Genomic DNA, 16,048 nt, shown 5'->3' on the forward strand with positions numbered 1-16,048 from the left:
ACTCAAAATCTTTTTCACTCCATCTTTCCACCTAAAATTTGGTCTCCCACTTATCCTCGTTCCCTCCACCTCCGACACATATATCCTCTTGGACAATCTTTCCTCACTCATTCTCTCCATGTGCCCAAACCATTTCAAAACACCCTCTTCTGCTCTCTCAACCACGCTCTTTTTATTTCCACACATCTCTCTTACCCTTACATTTCTTACTCGATCAAACCACCTCACACCACACATTGTCCTCAAACATCTCATTTCCAGCACATCCACCCTCTTGCGCACAACTCTATCCATAGCCAACGCCTCGCAACCATACAACATTGTTGGAACCACTATTCCTTCAAACATACCCATTTTTGCTTTCCGAGATAATGTTCTCGACTTCCACACATTCTTCAATGCTCCCAGGATTTTCGCCCCCCTCCCCCACCCTATGATTCACTTCCGCTTCCATGGTTCCATCTGCTGCCAGATCCACTCCCAGATATCTAAAACACTTTACTTCCTCCAGTTTTTCTCCATTCAAACTTACCTCCCAATTGACTTGACCCTCAACCCTACTGTACCTAATAACCTTGCTCTTATTCACATTTACTCTTAACTTTCTTCTTTCACACACTTTACCAAACTCAGTCACCAGCTTCTGCAGTTTCTCACATGAATCAGCCACCAGCGCTGTATCATCAGCGAACAACAACTGACTCACTTCCCAAGCTCTCTCATCCACAACAGACTGCATATTTGCCCCTCTTTCCAAAATTCTTGCATTCACCTCCCTAACAACCCCATCCATAAACAAATTAAAGAACCATGGAGACATCACACACCCCTGCCGCAAACCTACATTCACTGAGAACCAATCACTTTCCCCTCTTCCTACACGTACACATGCCTTACATCCTCGATAAAAACTTTCACTGCTTCTAACAACTTGCCTCCCACACCATATATTCTTAATAACTTCCACAGAGCATCTCTATCAACTCTATCATATGCCATTTGTATAATGGCACTATGCATATTTATCGATTTATGTGCTGAAAAAGGACTGGTCATTGGGAATACCTGGTCTAAAAAGAGAGATATACATAAGTATATGTATGTAAGTAGGAGAGATGGCCAGAGAGCGTTATTGGATTATGTGTTAATTGATAGGCGCGCGAAAGAGAGACCTTTCGATGTTAATGTGCTAAAAGGTGCAACTGGAGGGACGTCTGATCATTATCTTTTGGAGGCGAAGGTGAAGATTTTGTAAAGGTTTTCAGAAAAGAAGAGAGAATGTTCGAGTGAAGAGAGTGGTGAGAGTAAGAGATCTTGGGAAGGAGACTTGTATGAGAAAGTACCAGGAGAGACTGCATACAGAATGGAGAAAGGTGAGAACAGATGTAAGGGGAGTGGGGGAGGAATGGGAGGTATTCAGGGAAGCAGTGATGTCTTGTGCAAAAGATGCTTGTGGCATGAGAAGCGTGGGAGGTGGCCACATTAAAAAGGGTAGTGAGTGGTGGGATGAAAAATTAAGATTATTAGTGAAAGAGAAGAGAGAAGCATTTGGACAATTTTTGCAGGGATATAATGCAAATGACTGGGAGTTGTAAAAAGGAAAGAGGCACGAGGTCAAGAGAAAGGTGCAAGAGGTGAGAAAAAGGGCAAATGAGAGTTGGGGTGAGAGAATATCATTCAATTTTAGGGAAAACAAAAAGATGTTTTGGAAGGAGGTAAATAATGTGCGTAAGAAAATGGAACAAATGGGAACTTTAGTGAAAGGGGTTAATAGGGAGGTGATAAGAAGTAGTGGTGATTAGAGAAGGAGATGGAGTGAGTATTTTGATGGTTTGCTGAATGTGTTAGTGGCAGATACAGGGTGTTTTGGTCGAGGTGGTGTGCAAAGTGAGAGGGTTAAGGAGAATGATTTGGTAAACAGAGACGAGGTAGTAAAAATTTTGTGGAAGATGAAAGCCGGCAAGGCAGCGGGTTTGGATGGTATCGGAGTGGAATTTATTAAAAAAGGGGGTGACTGTATTATTGACTGGTTGGTAAGGTTATTTAATGTATGTAAGACTCATGGTGAGGTGTCTGAGGATTGGCAAAATGCGTGCATAGTGCCATTATACAAAAGCAAAGGGGATAAAAGTGAGTGCTGAAATTACAGAGGGAAGAAAGAATACTTTCCACGTATTCCCTGTGTGTCGTAGAAGGCGACTAAAAGGGAAGGGAGCGGGGGGCTGGAAATCCTCCCCTCTCATTTTTTTTTAATTTTCCAAAAGAAGGAACAGAGAAGGGGGCCAGGTGAGGATATTTCCTCAAAGGCCCAGTCCTCTGTTCTTAACGCTACCTCGCTAATGCGGGAAATGGCGAATAGTACAAAAGAAGAAAGAAATATTTTTGATGAGTATTCCTGGGAAATTATATGGGAGGGTATTAATTGAGAGGGTGACGGCATGTACAGAACATCAGATTGGGGAAGAGCAGTGTGGTTTCAAAAGTGGTAGAGGATGTGTGGATCAGGTGTTTGCTCTAAAGAATGTATGTGAGAAATACTTAGAAAAGCAAAGGGATTTGTATGTAGCATTTATGGATCTGGAGAAGGTATATGATAGAGTTGATAGAGATGCTCTGTGGAAGGTATTAAGAATATATGGGGTGGGAGGCATGTTGTTAGAAGCAGTGAAAAGTTTTTATCGAGGATGTAAAGCATGTGTACATGTAGGAATGGAGGAAAATGATTGGTTCTCAGTAAATTTTGGTTTGCAGCAGGGGTGTGTGATGTCTTCATGGTTGTTTAACTTGTTTATAGATGGGGTTGTTAGAGAGGTAAATGCAACAGTTTTGGAAAGAGGGGCAAGTATGCATTATGTAGTGGACAAGATCACTTGGGAAGTGAGTCAGTTGTTATTCGCTGATAATACAGCGCTGGTGGCTGATTCGTGTGAGAAACAGCAGAAGCTGGTGACTGAGTTTGGTAGTGTGTGAAAGAAGAAAGCTGAGAGTAAATGTGAATAAGAGCAAGGTTATTACGTACAGTAGGGTTGAGGGACAAGTCAACTGGGAGGTAAGTTTCAATGGAGAAAAACTGGAGGAAGTGAAGTCTTTTAGATATCTGGGAGTGGATTTGGCAGCAGATGGAACCATGGAAGCGGAAGTGAATCATAGGGTGGGGGAGGGGTCGAAAGTTCTGGGAGTGTTGAAAAATGTGTGGAAATTGAGAACATTATCTCGGAAAGCAAAAATGGGTATGTTTGAAGGAATTGTGGTTCCAACAATGTTATATACTTCCAAGGTATGGGCTATAGATAGAGTTATGCAGAGGAGGATGGATGTGCTGGAAATGAGATGTTTAAGAACATTATGAAGTGTGATGTGTTTTGATTGAGTAAGTAATATAGGGTAAGAGAGATGTGTGGTAATAAAAAGAGTGTGGTTGAGAGAGCAGAAGAGGGTGTTCTAAAATGGTTTGGTCACATGGAGAGAATGAGTGAGGAAAGATTGACCAAGAGGATATATGTATCAGAGGTGGAGGGAACTAGGAGAAGTGGGAGACCATATTGGAGGTGGAAAGATGGAGTGAAAAAGATTTTGAGTGATCATGGCCTGAACATGCAGGAGGGTGAAAGGCGTGCAAGGAATAGAGTGAACTGGAATGATGCGGTATACCAGGGTCCTCGTGATGTCAATGAAGAAGTAAGATTTTTTAGTGAAAGAGAAGAGAGCATTTGGACGATTTTTTGCAGGGAAAAAAATGCAAATGAGAGGGAGATGTATAAAAGAAAGAGGCAGAAGGTCAAGAGAAAGGTGCAAGAGTTGAAAAAAAAGGGAAATGAGAGTTGGGGTGAGAGAGTATCATTAAATTTTAGGGAGAATAAAAAGATGTTTTGGAAGGAGGCAAATAAAGTGCGTAAGAAAAGGGAACAAATGGGAACTTCAGTGAAGGGGGCTCATGCGAAGGTGATAACAAGTAGTGGTGATGTGAGAAGGAATTGGAGTGAGTATTTTGAAGGTTTATTGAATGTGTTTGATGATAGAGTGGCAGATATAGGGTGTTTTGGTCGAGGTGGTGTGCAAAGTGAGAGGGTTAGGGAGGATGATTTGGTAAACAGAGAAGAGGTAGTAAAAGCTTTGCAGAAGATGAAAGCCAGCAAGGCAGCGGGTTTGGAAGGCATTGCAGTGGAATTTATTAAAAAAGGGGGTGACTGTACTGTTGACTGGTTGGTAAGGTTATTTAATGTATGTATGATTCACGGTGAGGTGCCTGAGGATTGGTGGAATGCTTGCATAGTGCCATTGTACAAAGGCAAAGGGGACAAAGGTGAGTGCTCAAATTACAGAGGTATAAGTTTGTTGAGTATTCCTGGGAAATTATATGGGAGGGTATTGATTGAGAGGGTGAAGGCATGTACAGAGCATCAGATTGGGGAAGAGCAGTGTGGTTTCAGAAGTGGTAGATGATGTGTGGCTCAGGTGTTTGCTTTGAAGAATGTATGTGAGAAATACTTAGAAAAGCAAATGGATTTGTATGTAGCATTTATGGATCTGGAGAAGACATATGATAGAGTTGACAGAGATGCTCTGTGGAAGGTATTAAGAATATAAGGTGTGGGAGGCAAGTTGTTTGAAGCAGTGAAAAGTTTTTATCAAGGATGTAAGGCATGTGTATGTGTAGGAAGAGAGGGAAGTGATTGGTTCTTAGTGAATGTAGGTTAGCAGCAGGGGTGTGTGATGTCTCCATGGTTGTTTAATTTGTTTGTGGATGGGGTTGTTAGGGAGGTGAATGCAAGGGTTTTGGAAAGAGGGGCAAGTATGCAGTCTGTTGTGGATGAGAGAGCTTGGGAAGTGAGTCAGTTGTTGTTCGCTGATGATACAGCGCTGGTGGCTGATTCATGTGAGAAATTGCAGAGGCTGCTGACTGAGTTTGGTAAAGTCTGTGAAAGAAGAAAGTCGAGAGTAAATGTGAATAAGAGCATGGCTATTAGGTATAGTAGGGTTGAGGGTCAAGTCAATTGGGAGGTAAGTTTGAATGGAGAAAAACTGGAGGAAGTGAAGTGTTTTAGATATCTGGGAGTGAATTTGGTAGCGGATGGAACCATGGAAGTGGAAGTGAATCATAGGGTGGGGGAGGGGCGAAAATTCTGGGAGCCTTGAAGAATGTTTGGAAGTCGAGAACATTGTCTCGGAAAGCAAAAATGGCTATGTTTGAAGGAATAGTGGTTCCAACAATGTTGCATGGTTGTGAGGCGTGGGATATGGATATAGTTGTACGCAGGAGGGTGGATGTGCTGGAAATGAGATGTTTGAGGACAATATGTGGTGTAAGGTGGTTTGATCAAGTAAGTAATGATAGGTTGGGAGAAATGTGTGGTAATAAAAAGAGTGTGGTTGAGAGAGCAGAAGAAGGTGTTTTGAAATGGTTTGGTCACATGGAGAGAATGAGTGAGGAAAGATTGACCAAGAGGATATATGTGTCAGATGTGGAGGGAACGAGGAGAAGTGGGAGACCAAATTGGAGGTGGAAAGATGGAGTGAAAAAGATTTTGAGTGATTTGGGCCTGAACATACAGGAGGGTGAAAGGCATGCAAGGAATAAAGTGAATTGGAACGATGTGGTATACTGTGGTCGACGTGCTGTCAATGGATTGAACTAGGGCATGTGAAGCGTCTGGGGTAATCCATGGAAAGTTTGGTGGGGCCTGGATGTGGAAAGGGAGCTGTGGTTTCGTTGCATTATTACATGACAGCTAGAGACTGAGTGTGAACGAATGGGGCCTTTGTTGTCTTTCTAGCGCTACCTCGCGCACATGAGGGGGGAGGGGGTTGTTATTTCATGTGTGGCAGGGTGGCGATGGGAATGAATAAAGGCAGACAGTATGAATTATGTACATGTGTATATATGTATATGTCTGTGTGTGAATATATATATGTATACGTTGAGATGTATAGGTATGAATATTTGCGTGTGTGGACGTGTGTTTATATACATGTGTATGTGGGTGGGTTGGGCCATTCTTTCTTCTGTTTCCTTGCGCTACCTCGCTAACGTGGGAGACAGCAACAAAGCAAAATAAATAAAATAATTAAAAATAATAATTATCTATTATACATAATTGCTGTTTGACACATTAGTAAGGCAGCACCAGGAAACAGTTGAAGAATGGTCCATCCACTCATATACACATATTCATACATAATAACCCATACACGCAAATATACGTACATATGCATATCAATATATGCATTATCTATTTCATCATACTTTATCATACTTAACTGATCTCCCACGTTCACAAGGTAGTGCAAGGTAACAGACGAGGAATGTTCCAACCTACCCACATACACACGTATAAACATAAATGCCCACATACGCACATATACATATACACATACATTTCAACATATACATACATATACTTACACATACATGTACATATGTACACAAGTACATATCCATACTTGCTGCTTTCATCCATTCCCATTGCCACCCCACCACACACAAAATAGCATCTCCCCCCACCTCCTGCAAGGCAGTGCTAGGAACAGAAAAAAAGGCCACTTTCATTCACAATCAGTCTCCAGCTGTCATGTGTAATGCACTGAAACCACAGCTCCCTTTCCACATCCAGGCCCCAAAGACCTTTCCATGGTGTACTCGACCCCTGTATACCACATCATTCCAAGTCACTCTATCCCCTACACGCCTTTCATCCTCCTGTATCTTCAGGCCCCAATCGCTCAAAATCTTTTTTACTCCATCCCTCCACATCCAATTTGGTCTCCCACTTCTCCTCATTCCCTCCATCTCTGACACATATCCTCTTTGCTAATCTTTCCTCACTCATTCTCTCCATGTATCCAAACCAATTCAATACACCCTTATCTGCTCTCTCAACCACACTCTTTTTATTACCACACATCTCTCTTACCCTTTCATCACTTACTCGATCAAACCACCTCACACCACATATTGTCCTTAAACATTTCATTCCCAACACATCCATCCTCCTTTGCATAACCCTGTCTATAGCCGATGCCTTGCAACCATATAACATTGTTGGAACCACTATTCCTTCAAACATCCCCATTTTTGCTCTCCAAGATAACATTCTCACCTTCCACACATTCTACAACACTCCCAGAACCTTTGCTCCCTCCCCTACTCTGTGACTCACCTCTGCTTCCATGGTTCCATCAGCTGCTTAGGTCCACTCCCTGATATCTAAAACACTTCATTTCCTCTATTTCTTTTCCATTCATACTTACCTTCCAGTTAACTTGTCCCTCAACCCTACTGAACCTAAAGACCATGCTCTTATTCACATTTACAATATCTTACATATTTCATTTCTATATTTCATTATACTTTGTTGCTGTCTCCCACATTAGCGAGGTAGTGCAAGAAAACAGACAAAAGAATGGCCAAACCCACCCGTATACACATATATATACATACACGTCCACATGCACACACATACATACTTATACATTTTAACGTATACATATACATATATACACATGTACATAATTCATACTTGCTGCCTTATTCATCCCTGTCACCATCCCACCACACATGTAATGACAACCCCGTCCCCCTGCATGCGTGCGAGGTAGCGCTAGGAAAAGACACCAAAGGCCATACTCGTTCACACTTAGTCTCTAGCTCTCATGTATAATGCACCGAAACCAAAGCTCCCTTTCCACATCCAGGCCCCACAAAACTTTCCATGGTTTACCCCAGACGCTTCACATGCCCTGGTTCAATCCATTGACAACACGTCGACCCCGGTATACTGCATCGTTCCAATTCACTCTATTCCTTGCACGCCTTTCACCCTCCTGCATGTTCAGGCCCTGATTGCTCAAAATCTCTTTCACTCCATCTTTCCACCTCCAATTTGGTCTCCCACTTATCCTTGTTCCATCCACATCTGACACATATATCCTCTTGGTCAATCTTTCCTCACTCATTCTCTCCATGTGACCAAACCATTTTAAAACACCCTCTTCAGCTCTCTCAACCACACTCTTTTTATTACCACACATCTCTCTTACCCTTTCATTATTGATTCGATCAAACCACCTCACACCACATATTGTCCTCAAACATCTCATTTCCAACACATCCACCCTCCTCCGCACAACTCTATCTATAGCCCACACCTTGCAACCATATAACATTGTTGGAACATATCCATTTTTGCTTTCTGAGATAATGTTCTCGACTTCCACATATTTTTCAATGCTCCCAGAAACTTTGCACCCTCCCTAACTCTGTGACTCACTTCTGCTTCCATGGTTCTATCTGCTGCCAAATTCACTCCCAGATATCTCAAACACTTCACTTCCTCCAGTTTTTCTCCATTCAAACTTACCTCCCAATTGACTTGTCCCTCAACTTTGCTCTTATTCATATTTACTCTCAGCTTTCTTCTTTCACACACTTTACCAAACTCAGTTACCAGCTTCTGCAGTTTCTCACATGAATCAGCCACCAGTGCTGTATTATCAGCGAACAACAACTGACTCACTTCCCAAGCTCTCTCATCCACAACAGACTGCATACATGCCCCTCTCTCCAAAACTCATGCATTCACCTCCCTAACAACCCCATCCATAAACAAATTAAACAACCATGGAGACATCACACACCCCAGCTGCAAACCGAAATTCACTGAGAACCAATCACTTTCCTCTCTTCCTACTCGTACACATGCCTTACATCCTCGATAAAAACTATTCACTGCTTCTAGCAACTTGCTTCCCACACCATATATTCTTAATACCTTCCACAGAGCATTTATATCAACTCTATCATACGCCTTCTCCAGATCCATAAATGCTGTATACAAATCCATTTGCTTGCTTTGAAGAATGTGTGTGAAAAATACTTAGAAAAGCAAACTTACAATATATACATACATATACATATACATACACAGACATATACATATATACGAATGTACATATTCACACTTGCTTGCCTTCATCCATTCCTGTTGCGATCCCACACCACAGGAAGCAGCATCATTAACCCCCACTTCAGTGAGGTAGCGCCAGGAAAACAGACAAAAAGCCCACGCTCTTTCAAACTCAAGTCACTAGCTGTCATGTGTAATGCACCAAAACCACAGCTCCCTATCCACATCCAGGCCCCACAGACCTTTCCATGGTTTACCCAAGATGTTTCAAATGCCCTGGTTCAGTCCTTTGACAACATGTTAACCCCAGCATACCAGATTGTTCCAATTCACTCTATTCCTTGCACACCTCTCACCCTCCTATATGTTCAGGCCCCTATCGCTCAAAATCTTGCTCACTCTATCCTTTCCACCTCTAATTTGGTCTCCCATTTCTCCTTGCTCCCCCCATCTCTGATATGTATATTCCCATTGTCAATCTTTCCTCTCTCATTCTCTCCATATTTCCAAACCATTTCAACACACCCTCTTCTGCTCTCTCAACCACACTCTTTTTATTACCAAACATCTCTCTTACCATTTCATTACTTACTTGATCAAACGACCTAACACCACATATTGTCGTGAAACATTTCATTTCCAGCCATATAACATTGTTGGAACTACTAATCCTTCAAACATACCCATTTTTGCTCCAAGATAAAGTTCTCTTCTTCCATACATTCTTCATCACTCCCAGAATCTTCGCTCCCTCCCCCACCCTGTGACTTACTTCCACTTCCATGGTTCCATCTGCTAGTAACTCCACTCCCAGATATCTAAAACACTTCAATTCCTACAATTTTTCTCCATTCAAACTTACATCCCAATTAACTTATCCCCCAACCCTACTGAAACTAATGACCTTGCTTCTATTCACATTTACTCTCAACTTTCTCCTTTCACACACTTTTCCAAACTCAGTCACCAACTTCTGCAGTTTCTCACCTGAATCAGCCACTAGGGCTGTATCACCGGAGAACAAATGACTCACTTCCCAGGCCCTCTCATCCCCAACAGACCACATATTGGCCCCTCTCTTAAAACTCTTGCTTTTAGCAACAGATGGAACCATGAAAGCAGAAGTGAGTCACACGGTGGGGGAGGGGGCAAAGGTTCTGGGAGTGTTGAAGAATGTTGAAGAATCTTATCTCGGAGAGCAAAAATGGGTATCTTTGAAAGAATAGTAGTTCCAACAATGTTATATGGCTGCGAGGCATGGGCTATAGATAGGTTAGTACAGAGGAAGGTGGATGTGTTGGAAATGAAATTTCTGAGGACAATATGTGGTGTGAGGTGGTTTGATCGAGTAAGTAAGGAACGGGTAAGAGAGATGTGAGGGAATAAAAAGAGTGTGGTTGAGAAAGCAGAAGAGGGTGTGTTGAAATGGTTTGGACATATGGAGAGAATGAGTGAGGAAAGACTGACAAAGAGGATATCAGTGTTGGAGATGGAGGGAACAAGGAGAAGCAGGAGATGAAATTGGGGGTGGAAGGATGGAGTGAAAAAGATTTTGAGCAATCAGGACCTGAACATACAGGAGGGTGAAAGGCGTGCAAGGAATAGAGTGAACTGGAATGAAATGGTATACTGGGTTTGACGTGCTGTCACTGGACTAAACCAAGCATGTGAAACATCTGGAGTAAAACATGGAAAGGTCTGTTGGGCCTGAATGTGGATATGGAGCTGTGATTTTAGTGCATTATACCTGACAGATAGAACCTGAATTTGCCAAATGTGGCCTTGTTTTTCTGTTTTTCTTGGCACTGCCTCGCCAACGGAGGGGGCAGCAATGCTGTTTCCTGTGGGGCGGAGTGTTGCAAGGAATGGACGAAGGCAAGCAAGTAGGAAAAGTATACGGAATATATGTATGTGTTGGAAATGAAATGCTTTTAAGAAAATGTGTGGTGTGGGGTGGTTTGATGAGTATGCAATGATAGGGCAAGAGAGATGTGTGGTAATAAAAAGAGTGTGGTTGTGATAGAAAAAGAGGGTGTGCTCAAACGATGTGGACATATGGGAGAATGAGTTTGGAAAGGTTGATAAAGGGAGTATCTGCATCGGAAGTGTAGGAAACAAGGAGAACTGGGAGACCAAATTGAAGATGGATGGAGAGAAGAAAAAGATCTGGAGTGATCGTGGCCTGAACATGTGGGATTGGAAATGGTATACACGGACACAGTGAATTGGAATAATGTGTTGAACTGGGAACCATGGAAAATTCTGTGAGGCCTGGTTATGTATGCAGAGCTGTGGTTTCAGTGCATTACAAATGACATTTAGAGTGAATGTGAGCGAATGTTGCCTTTCCTATTCTCTTCCTTTCGCTACCTCATGAATATGAGTAACAACAATCATCAAAAAATATGTTTATTTTATCTATCTATTATACTTTGTCGCTGTCTCCCACGTCAGCGAGGTAGCACAAGGAAACAGATGAAAGAATGGCCCAACCCACCCACATACACATGTATATACATACACGTCACACATGCACATAAACATACCTATACATCTCAACGTATACATATATATATATATATATATATATATATATATATATACACACACACATATACATATATACACATGTACATAATTCATACTGTCTGCCCTAATTCATTCCCGTCACCACTCCACCACACATGAAATAACAACCCCCTCCCCCCACATGTGTGCGAGGTAGCACTAGGAAAAGACAACAAAGGCCACATTTGTTCACACTCAGTCTCTAGCTGTCATGTATGATGCACCGAAACCATAGCTCCCTTTCCACATCCAGGCCCCAAAAAACTTTCCATGGTTTACCCCAGACACTTCACATGCCCTGGTTCAATTCATTGACAGCACGTCGACCCCAGTATACCACATCATTCCAATTCACTCTATTCCTTGCACGCCTTTCACCCTCCTGCATGTTCGGGCCCCAATCACTCAAAATTTTTTTCACTCCATCTTTCCACCTCTGATTTGGTCTCCCAATTCTCCTCATTCCCTCCACCTCTGACACATATATCCTCTTTGTCAATCTTTCTTCACTCATTCTCTCCATGTGACCAAACCATATCAAAACACCCTCTTCTGCTCTCTCAACCACCTCTTTTTATTACCACACATCTCTCTTACCGTTTCATTACTTACTCGATCAAATCACCTCACACCACATGTTGTCCTCAAACATCTCATTTTCAACACATCCACCCTTCTCCACACAACTCTATCTATAGCCCACCCCTCGCAACCATATATTTTATTCATCATACTTTGTCGCTGTCTCCCGCGTTTGCGAGGTAGCGCAAGGAAACAGACGAAAGAAATGGCCCAACCCCCCCCCATACACATGCATATACATACGTCCACGCACGCAAATATACATACCTACACAGCTTTCCATGGTTTACCCCAGACGCTTCACATGCCTTGATTCAATCCACTGACAGCACGTCAACCCCGGTATACCACATCGCTCCAATTCACTCTATTCCTTGCCCTCCTTTCACCCTCCTGCATGTTCAGGCCCCGATCACACAAAATCTTTTTCACTCCATCTTTCCACCTCCAATTTGGTCTCCCTCTTCTCCTCGTTCCCTTCACCTCCGACACATATATCCTCTTGGTCAATCTTTCCTCACTCATTCTCTCCATGTGCCCAAACCACTTCAAAACACCTTCTTCTGCTCTCTCAACCACGCTCTTTTTATTTCCACACATCTCTCTTACCCTTACGTCACTCACTCGATCAAACCACCTCACACCACACATTGTCCTCAAACATCTCATTTCCAGCACATCCATCCTCCTGCGCACAACTCTATCCATAGCCAACGCCTCGCAACCATACAACATTGTTGGAACCACTATTCCTTCAAACATACCCATTTTTGCTTTCCGAGATAATGTTCTCGACTTCCACACATTCTTCAAGGCCCCCAGAATTTTCGCCCCCTCCCCCACCCTATGATCCAATTCCGCTTCCATGGTTCCATCCGCTGACAGATCCACTCCCAGATATCTAAAACACTTCACTTCCTCCAGTTTTTCTCCATTCAAACTCACCTCCCAATTGACTTGACCCTCAACCCTACTGTACCTAATAACCTTGCTCTTATTCACATTTACTCTTAACTTTCTTCTTCCACACACTTTACCAAACTCAGTCACCAGCTTCTGCAGTTTCTCACATGAATCAGCCACCAGCGCTGTATCATCAGCGAACAACAACTGACTCACTTCCCAAGCTCTCTCATCCCCAACAGACTTCATACTTGCCCCTCTTTCCAAAACTCTTGCATTTACCTCCCTAACAACCCCATCCATAACCATATATAACTATATATCATTGCTGGAACCACCATTCCTTCAAACATACCCATTTTTGCTTTCCAAGATAACGTTCTTGACTTCCACACATTCCTCAACACTCCCAGAACTTTCATCCCATCCCCCACCCTATGATTCACTTCCGCCTCCATGCTTCCATCCGCTGCCAAATTCACTCCCAGAAATCTAAAACACTTCACTTCCTCCAGTTTTTCTCCATTTAAAGTTACCTCCTAATTGACTTGTCCCTCAACCCTACTGTACCTAATAACCTTGCTCTTATTCATATTTACTCTCAGCTTTCTTCTTTCACACACTTTACCAAACTCAGTCACCAGCTTCTGCAGTTTCTCACACAAATCAGCCACCAGCTCTGTATCATCAGCGAACAACAACTGACTCACTTCCCAAGCTCTCTCATCCACAACAGACTGCATACTTGCCCCTCTCTCCAAAACTCTTGCATTCACCTCCCTAACAACCCCATCCATAAACAAATTAAACAACCATGAAGACATCACGCATATCTGCCGCAAACCAACATTCAATGAGAACCAATCACTTTCCTCTCTTCCTACAATTACACATGCCTTACATTCTTGATAAAAACTTTTCACTGCTTCTAACAACTTGCCTCCCACACCACATATTCTTAATACCTTCCACAGAGCATCTCTATCAACTCTATCATATGCCTTCTCCAGATCCATAAATGCTACATACAAATCCATTTGCTTTTCTAAGTATTTCTCACATACATTCTTCAAAGCAAACACCTGATCCACACATCCTCTTCCACTTCTGAAACCACACTGCTCTTCCCCAATCTGATGCTCTGTACATGCCTTCACCCTCTCAATCAATACCCTCCCATATAATTTACCCATATAATTAAACCATGGAAAGCTGTGTAGGTATGTATATTTGCGTGTGTGGACGTATGTATATACATGTGTATGGGGGGGTTGGGCCATTTCTTTCGTCTGTTTCCTTGCGCTACCTCGCAAACGCGGGAGACAGCGACAAAGTATAATAAAATAAATAAATAATTTACCAGGAATACTCAACAGACTTATACCTCTGTAATTTGAGCACTCACTCTTATCCCCTTTGCCTTTGTACAGTGGCACTATGCAAGCATTCCACCAATCCTTAGGCACCTCACCATGAGTCACGCATACATTAAATAATCTTACCAACCAGTCAACAATACAGTCACCCCCTTTTTTAATAAATTCCACTGCAATACCATCCAAACCCACTGCCTTGCTAGCTTTCATCTTCCGCAAAGCTTTTACTACCTCTTCTCTCTTTACTAAATCATTCTCCCTAACCCTCTCACTTTGCACACCACCTCGACCAAAACACCCTATATCTGCCACTCTATAATCAAACGCATTCAACAAACCTTCAAAATACTCACTCCTCCTTCTCACATCACCACTACTTGTTATCACCTACCCATTAGCCCCCTTCACTGATGTTCCCATTTGTTCCCTTGTCTTACACACTTTATTTACCTTCTTCCAAAACATCTTTTCTTTCTCCCTAAAATTTAATGATACTCTCTCACCCCAACTCTCATTTGCTCTCTTTTTCATCTGTCACACCTTTCTCTTGACCTCCTCTCACTTTCTTTTGTACATCTCCCAGTCATTTGCATTATTTCTCTGCAAAATTGTCCAAATGCCTCTCTCTTCTCTTTCACTAATAATCTTGCTTCTTCATCCCACCACTCACTACCCTTTCTGATCAGTCCACCTCCCACGCTTCTCAAGCCACAAGCATCCCCTGCACAAGCCATCACTGCTTCCCTAAATACCTCCCATTCCTCCCCGACTCCCCTTACGTCCTTTGTTCTCATATTTTTCCATTCTGTACTCAGTCTCTCCTGGTACTTCCTCACACAAGTCTCCTTCTCAAGTTCACTTACTCTCACCACTCCCCAACATTCTTCTTTTCTGAAAACCTCTACAAATCTTCAGTTTCGCCTCCACAAGATAATGATCAGACATCCTCCAGTTGCACCTCTCAGCACATTAACATCCAAAAAAATATGTATTTGTACATAATCTTTTTCTTTCTTTCATACTTAATAGCTGTTTTCTGCATCATAACATTAATGAGATATCCTTGATTAAGGCCTCACTTGTCCATGGCATCTCAGCTTACAAAAAATATTAGATTTACATTGTATTCCAACCAATGAAAATCACCTTATATGGAACAAGCTTTCAAGTTCTTTTTGTACTATATAAGTGAGTACTACCTGACTTGAAAATATTGAAGTAGGTAAATACTATAATAGTTAAATACACCAACAAACATACATATGAATAGTGAAGTGAATAGTGAACTTACTTTGGAAGGATTGACAAACCATTCACTCCAATATATTTTGATATCTATGTATGCAACCCTATCCACTCTACCATCACTTATCTTAAGCCCACATCACCAGAACTCTCGGTAAGAATCATTGAATACTATCTGATTCATCAGTGAAATGGGCAACAGCTGCTGAATCAAAGAGTCTAATTTACATCATGGTTGAGTGTGGTATACTGATGGTACACTAAAGTGTTCTAGGTATATTGTAGGTATATTGTAGCCTGGAATAATACTCCCTTATCACATTGTTTTCAAATATCCATACAATGATATTCCACTAAAACAAGAGTCTGCTAGGAATGTAACCAGATGAAATGGCAGCATTTTATATATGGTGGAAGTAGGAATGGAGACTATGGTCTCATCTAATGAAGCAACTTAGGGTACAAGACTAA

General features: G+C 42.1%; 1 protein-coding gene across 6 annotated transcripts in view; it reads right to left on the minus strand.

Annotated features, from left to right (window-relative positions):
* The window catches only part of LOC139758849 (glyoxylate/hydroxypyruvate reductase A-like), a 296,538-nt gene that overhangs the window by 239,705 nt on the left and 40,785 nt on the right, over positions 1-16,048 (minus strand). The window lies entirely within an intron of this gene.

This window comes from Panulirus ornatus, chromosome 31 (genome assembly GCF_036320965.1).
Source record: "Panulirus ornatus isolate Po-2019 chromosome 31, ASM3632096v1, whole genome shotgun sequence".
NCBI classification, from domain to species: Eukaryota; Metazoa; Arthropoda; class Malacostraca; order Decapoda; family Palinuridae; genus Panulirus; species Panulirus ornatus.